We start from the raw sequence: 6,000 nt of genomic DNA on the forward strand, positions 1-6,000 counted from the left end.
GTTGCTTACTACCTACCACTAGAGGCTTTGGTATGGCCAGAATGATAAGCTTATGGAATCAATACATCAGGTCATTTGATTTTCAAAATTTATTATTAGTTTTATCTGATATATAAGCCATTTGATAATGACCTCATTTTCTGAAGGTGTGCTAAATATTTTCTAAAATCGCACATTTTAGTTTGGGTGTCCATAAATGGTAGTCTTTTGGAAACTTTGTAAGTCCTGCTCTGCAAATGACTACACTTCTGATTATCCCATTTTATCTCTCTCTTTTTTTTTTTTTTTTTTTTTCTACAGAAGTTTCTGTACGTAAAGTTCCAGCAAGTATGAACAAAACCAGCAGAACTTAGCCAAGTTTATAATCTAAAGCAAAAATCATACTGATACAAAGCTACTTCTAATTTATAGTGCTACAAGCACTATAAATTGGAGCCCAGCTTGAACAGATGGTAATAATTATTAATGGTAAATACATTTTATGAAAATCAAATAGAAGAAACTTGTGTAACAACAAATCACCTGAAGAAGTAAATTTATTTCATTGTCCAAGCCTCCCGCTATGTTGAAGTACCTGCTTCCAGATGTATAATTCATGTTCATGGGTTTTGTACTCTTAGTTCTTGATAGTAAAAAAGAATGGAATGTTAAAGCTGAACAGAAAATGATTTTCCCATCCCAAAGATTTTTTTTAGATTTCAAACATTTTTCCCAGAGTAAACCAGGATGAAAAATTGGACTGTCAAAAGTGTTTAAGAAATGAAATTAAAAGATAAGTAGCAGATTATGCATAAGAAACAATAAATAGGATATATAACGGTTTTTCAGCTTAGGAGACATACGTATGGCTGGATATGATGAGAGCTTTCAAGAAGGTAGATACAGAGTTATTTATTGTTTCAACCCAAAGAAGAGTTTTGAGCATGAAATTAAGCTTGCAGGTGCTATAAAATGCATAGCTACACATTGAAATGCTTTACTATAAGATGCTGTAGAACCTAAAAGTTTACATATGTTCAAAACCAGAGATAACGTCTTGGAAGAAAAAAGTCATCCACATTTATTAAATGGTTTGGGAGTCAGTGACCAGTCAACCCTTGATATCAGAAAGTCTACTTCTGATAGAAGAAGAAGAAAGAAAGTAGAAGAAATTCTACTTCTAGAGAAGTAGACCATTGCACTGTCTTCTAAGGATCTATTCAACCCCTTTAATATGACAACATAGACATGTATTGTTGTATTTTTACCTTTATCTCATGTGAAATATAAACATGCAGATGATCATCATTAGAAAGACATTGAATCAAAGTGATTCTTTCTGCAATTTGTTAAAAAAAAAAAAAAAAAAAAAAGGAAAGAAAAATATAAAGATGATAAAGATTTTGGGGGAGTCTTTCAAATATTTGTTTACTTCTATAAATAATGTTCTTTTAAACAGGAAAAATATATGGGGGAGTCTTTCAAATATTTATTTACTTCTATAAATAATGTTCTTTTAAACAAGAAAAAATAAGTTATTTTGTTGAGAAAATATTGTAACAGAACATTTCAGAATCTGCAGGATCCATGAAATTTTTAATACAGAATATCACTACTATCCACCTAAAATAAATTAGAGAAGGCTCTATAAACATGGAAAGGAAATTGGTATCTTCTGTATCACACTTGGCTAATGAGAGGGTTTCTGTCTTTAGCTGAAATTTGAGAGCAAACTTCTTCTAAATAATATTAAATTCAGCACATGTATATATGTGTATATATGTGTATATATGTGTATATATGTGTATATGTATATATGTATACTTGTCTGGCCATATATGTTTGTTCATTATATAATATAATCCCTTTTCATAGTGGCAAGTAGTTATATCCAGCACTGGTTCCCTGAAGTTAGTAGATTCTTCCTGAGGAGTATTTATTACACTTTATGCTCATTCCAATTCTTTTTAAAGTCAAAAACCACAAGTGCTTTTATGATTTTATGAAATCACAGAATTACCCTGATGATATTAGTGGAAAGGGGACAGCACCACTCATTCAATATTTCTTCTTGACTTTTTTTTTTTTTTTTTCTCTTTTGAATTTGTTAGATTTGCTGATAATAACAGTACTGTTGCTGTAGTATATTTACAATTCATCAACCATTTAGATGTATAACTAGTGGATTTACTATTAACAAACTCGGAGCAACATATATGTGACATATTATAAAGCATTATGTTTTGAGATCTGTCAGACAGATTCCTGTTTAACACTATGTCTGGAATCACTGTTCAGTCTCTAATTGGAATATAGCTGTTGGCCATTTTTATCAGTGACTCAAAACAAAACCTGAAATTATCAGAGGGACTGTACAGATAAGACAAATACCTGGGGAATTATAACAATGAAGTTAAAGTCGTTAGTATGGAATTACTTGACTCAATTATTCCTCTGAGATAAGCAAAAAATATGTTAAATGCATTAAAACATGCAGAGCATACTAAATATACTATAATTTGTATATTTATATTAAACAAAGATGCATGCACTGAAGTGAGAGATATAGGAAATACAGTATAGATACATGGATGGGGAATTGGACCCTGACTTTGGTTTATGGAAGTGAGCAGCAGAACATGAAGTCTTCTGGCAATACTCTGGCCAAATGGGCACATATGATTTCTAAGTATGTAAGCTAAGAAAATTGAGTACAGTAGAAAACATTGCTTTTTTTTTTTTTTTTTTTTTTTTTTTTTTTTTTTAATACACTAGTGGTTTTGCTACCACTTCTGGAATACTGGAATTCATTGAAGTGGTGTGGCACTTCTAGGCTATTATTCGTCTCATCTCAACTTAAATGTACAAAGTACCCTGTGAATCATACATGAGAAGAACCTCTTGCTCGCCATTGATTATAAAGAGAGCTTAGTGTGACAGCCTTACAGGGAGCTGTCTGGGTCACAATTTAAATGAGAGAAATCCCACCCATTCTGTCCTCTGTCCCACTCTGTTTTGGAGTGTGTGGTCCATAAATGCTCTTTATCACTTTCAAGTGTTTATAGAAAAAAAGATTAGAAAACAAAAGAGCTGATGTTATTGTGCGTCACACAAAGTGCTCAAATCGTTTCATTTATCATAGAGCTACACAAGGTGGCGGCAAATAATTTTGTGAACATAGCAAAAAAAAAAAATAACGAAACTGTAATGGCTGAAAGATATAACTAGATTAAGGTTCATAGTTTTAGCTGCAAGGATGACTTATTATGGGAAGCAAAGCACCAACATTGCCAGTATCTAGTGTTTATTTTCTCTCTCTCTCTCTCTCTCTCTCTCTCTCTCTTTTTTTTTTTCCTGACATTGTATGATTTAGGTGTACTGGGTCTGGCTGGGATGTTAACTTTCCCTGCAGCAGCCCAGACAGTGCTGCGCTCTGCACTTGTAGCTAGAACAGCAGTGGTATCACACCAGTGTTGTGTCTGCTGCTGAGAAGTGCTGGCACAGCATCAGGACTCTCTCTGACCCTCCTAGGGGGTGGGCAAAAAAGTGAGAAAGAAACATCAGCAGGGCAGCTGACCTAAACCAACCAAAGGGATATTCCATACCATATGATGTCACACTCAGCAATAAAAGGTGGAAAAAGGAAGAAGAGGGGAGGGGTGGGCTCTCTTTGTGAAAACGTCTGTCCTCCTCCCGAACACTGGCTACGTGTGTTGAGGCCCTGCTTCCAGGATGTGGTCAAGCATCACTCATTTGTGGGAAGTAGAGAATAATTTCTTTCCTCTGCACTTCCACATAGCCTTTACTTGTTTTGTTTAGTTTTTCCCTTTCCCCCTCCCTCTTCCCCTTTCCCTTTTTTCCCTTTAGTTGAATTGTTTAATTAATAATAATATTTCCTTAATAATATATATATATATATTCTCTTTAATTAAATTATCCTTATCTCAACCCGTGAGTTGTTCTTTCCTTTACTTCCCCTCCTCATCTGAGGAGGGGGAGTGAGAGAGTGGTCGTGGTGTTCAACTGCCTAGCACGGTAAAACCACCACATTAGGATGTTTTAAGATCTTCCTCACTTCAAACAAGAATTAATTCAAAGATGTTTTAGGAGTACTACTGCTTCTGTTTTATGGTGTTAGGCTGAAGAGCAACTCTTTTTAATATTATAATTCCTTAAATTATGAATCCATCTATTAAGCCAATGCAAATGTTACAAAATTAGACAGTAATAGCAGAAAACAAGCAAGGAAAACCTTAACAGAAAGGTCTTTTGTTTTCACAAGTCATTGTATATCATTATCTGTTACTGTAAGTTTCTTCAGTACTGTTACTATTCCCTAAGCACAAAGAGATCAATATAGAGTTAGCTTCAAGTACCACCACCAGGAACAGAGCAGCTTCTGAGATGTGAGTGTAAAAAGGTTTCCTCTTTTCACACATCCCATCTCCTAACATATAGGAACACCATCAGAGAATAGACAACTGTTGGAAAACAGAATCTGGTTTAAGAGGTTAGCTTTAAATGACAGATTTTGTAGATTGAAAATACCTCTTCAGTTAAACAACAAAAATGAACTTGTTTCCTTAGCAAGCTTTTAACACTGCAAAACAATGGTATTAATCAAATTAATAATTATAATAATGAGAAAAATACTAAGTAAATCAAAATCCTCTTTTGGAGTTCATACTACAATTTACCAGAATTAACTGAGATGCCCCAAATATTCCTCATTTCTCTTCAAGACATTGTGGGTTTCCAAGCCCCATAGTACATTCTTCCTAATTTGGTAGCTTTCCAAAGGTCACATGCAATTTGTAAAGATTTGGAAAATTAGTCTGAGTTTAAAGTTGGCTGGTAGCTGAAGGGACATAATGGAGTATTTGGAGAAAGCAGAGGAATCCCATCTTCTTTAGGTGCAGGGGATTACGTCTGGGTGGGGATTTACCAGGGGACTGCAGCTAAGAGGGCTGTGACCTCTCCATTAGCAAGAGAGGGATAACACAAATGCAGCATCAAATGAGGAAGGAGCAGTCCAACTGCACAACCCCTTCTCTCTCCCTCATCATCACTGTGGCAGAAATACAAACAAAATCATGTCTTGGGCAGAAAATGAGGTTTGGGCTAGGATAACATTGATTATTTAGTGCATTAACAGAGGGCAGAGTTTACATGCAGTATCAATTAGAAAATGTTTGGCAGTGAAAACAAGGCCAAGGCCTTTCTGTTTTATGGCCAAATCCTGCTCACTTTCCTTACTTGAGTAGTTCTAATGAAGTCAGAGCTCAATGATTTCACTCCAGTCCTTAAATCTCTTCTAAGCTATAGCTGAAATTTGCAAGTATTTTAAAAGGAAACTTTTAAACTCCATCCCTAGTTACAAATTTGGCTGCTTCCTTTATCATCTTCTTCTCAGATCACCTCTATCCAAACATTCTTTAAAAAACCCTCCAGATATTTTTCTCTCTTTCTTTTTCTTTAAATACCATAATTTATATTTGTTTCCCTTAATTCTGTTATAGGTTTCTTAGAAAGTTGACTTCATAGTGATCAGAGCTGCTCTTTGAACTTTCCCACAATGTAGAAGGATTCAGAATTACCAAAGGCAGTCTCATATTCCATGTTACAAGATACATCCCAGTCCGCTTTCCATGGATTAAACTGTGCCAACAAAGGCAGTGGTTTGTATCACAGAACTTTCCTATGAAAAAAAGTGGCCATAACTGGTGTGGAAGAGATGAGATGCACAATGTGCTCTCAGTGCATGGTGTTAGTGAGAGGGTAAAGTGCTCCTTGAAAAGCAAATAAGCTGCTACAGCATAGGGAAGAAACACCCTTCCCTCCTCACCTTGTCTCAGCATGTCACCCAGGTGCATGTGCACATTGGATACAGCTTCAGGAACCTGGATTTTGGTGTGGTTTTGTGTTCTGTTTTGTTTTTTCCTTTTTTTTTTTTTTTTTTTTTTTTTTTTTAAAAAAAAACCTCGTGGGCAAAAAACTACAAGGGAAAAAAACCCTTACTGT

The sequence above is a fragment of the Oxyura jamaicensis genome, chromosome 3 (assembly GCF_011077185.1).
Source record: "Oxyura jamaicensis isolate SHBP4307 breed ruddy duck chromosome 3, BPBGC_Ojam_1.0, whole genome shotgun sequence".
In the NCBI taxonomy this organism is placed as follows: domain Eukaryota; kingdom Metazoa; phylum Chordata; class Aves; order Anseriformes; family Anatidae; genus Oxyura; species Oxyura jamaicensis.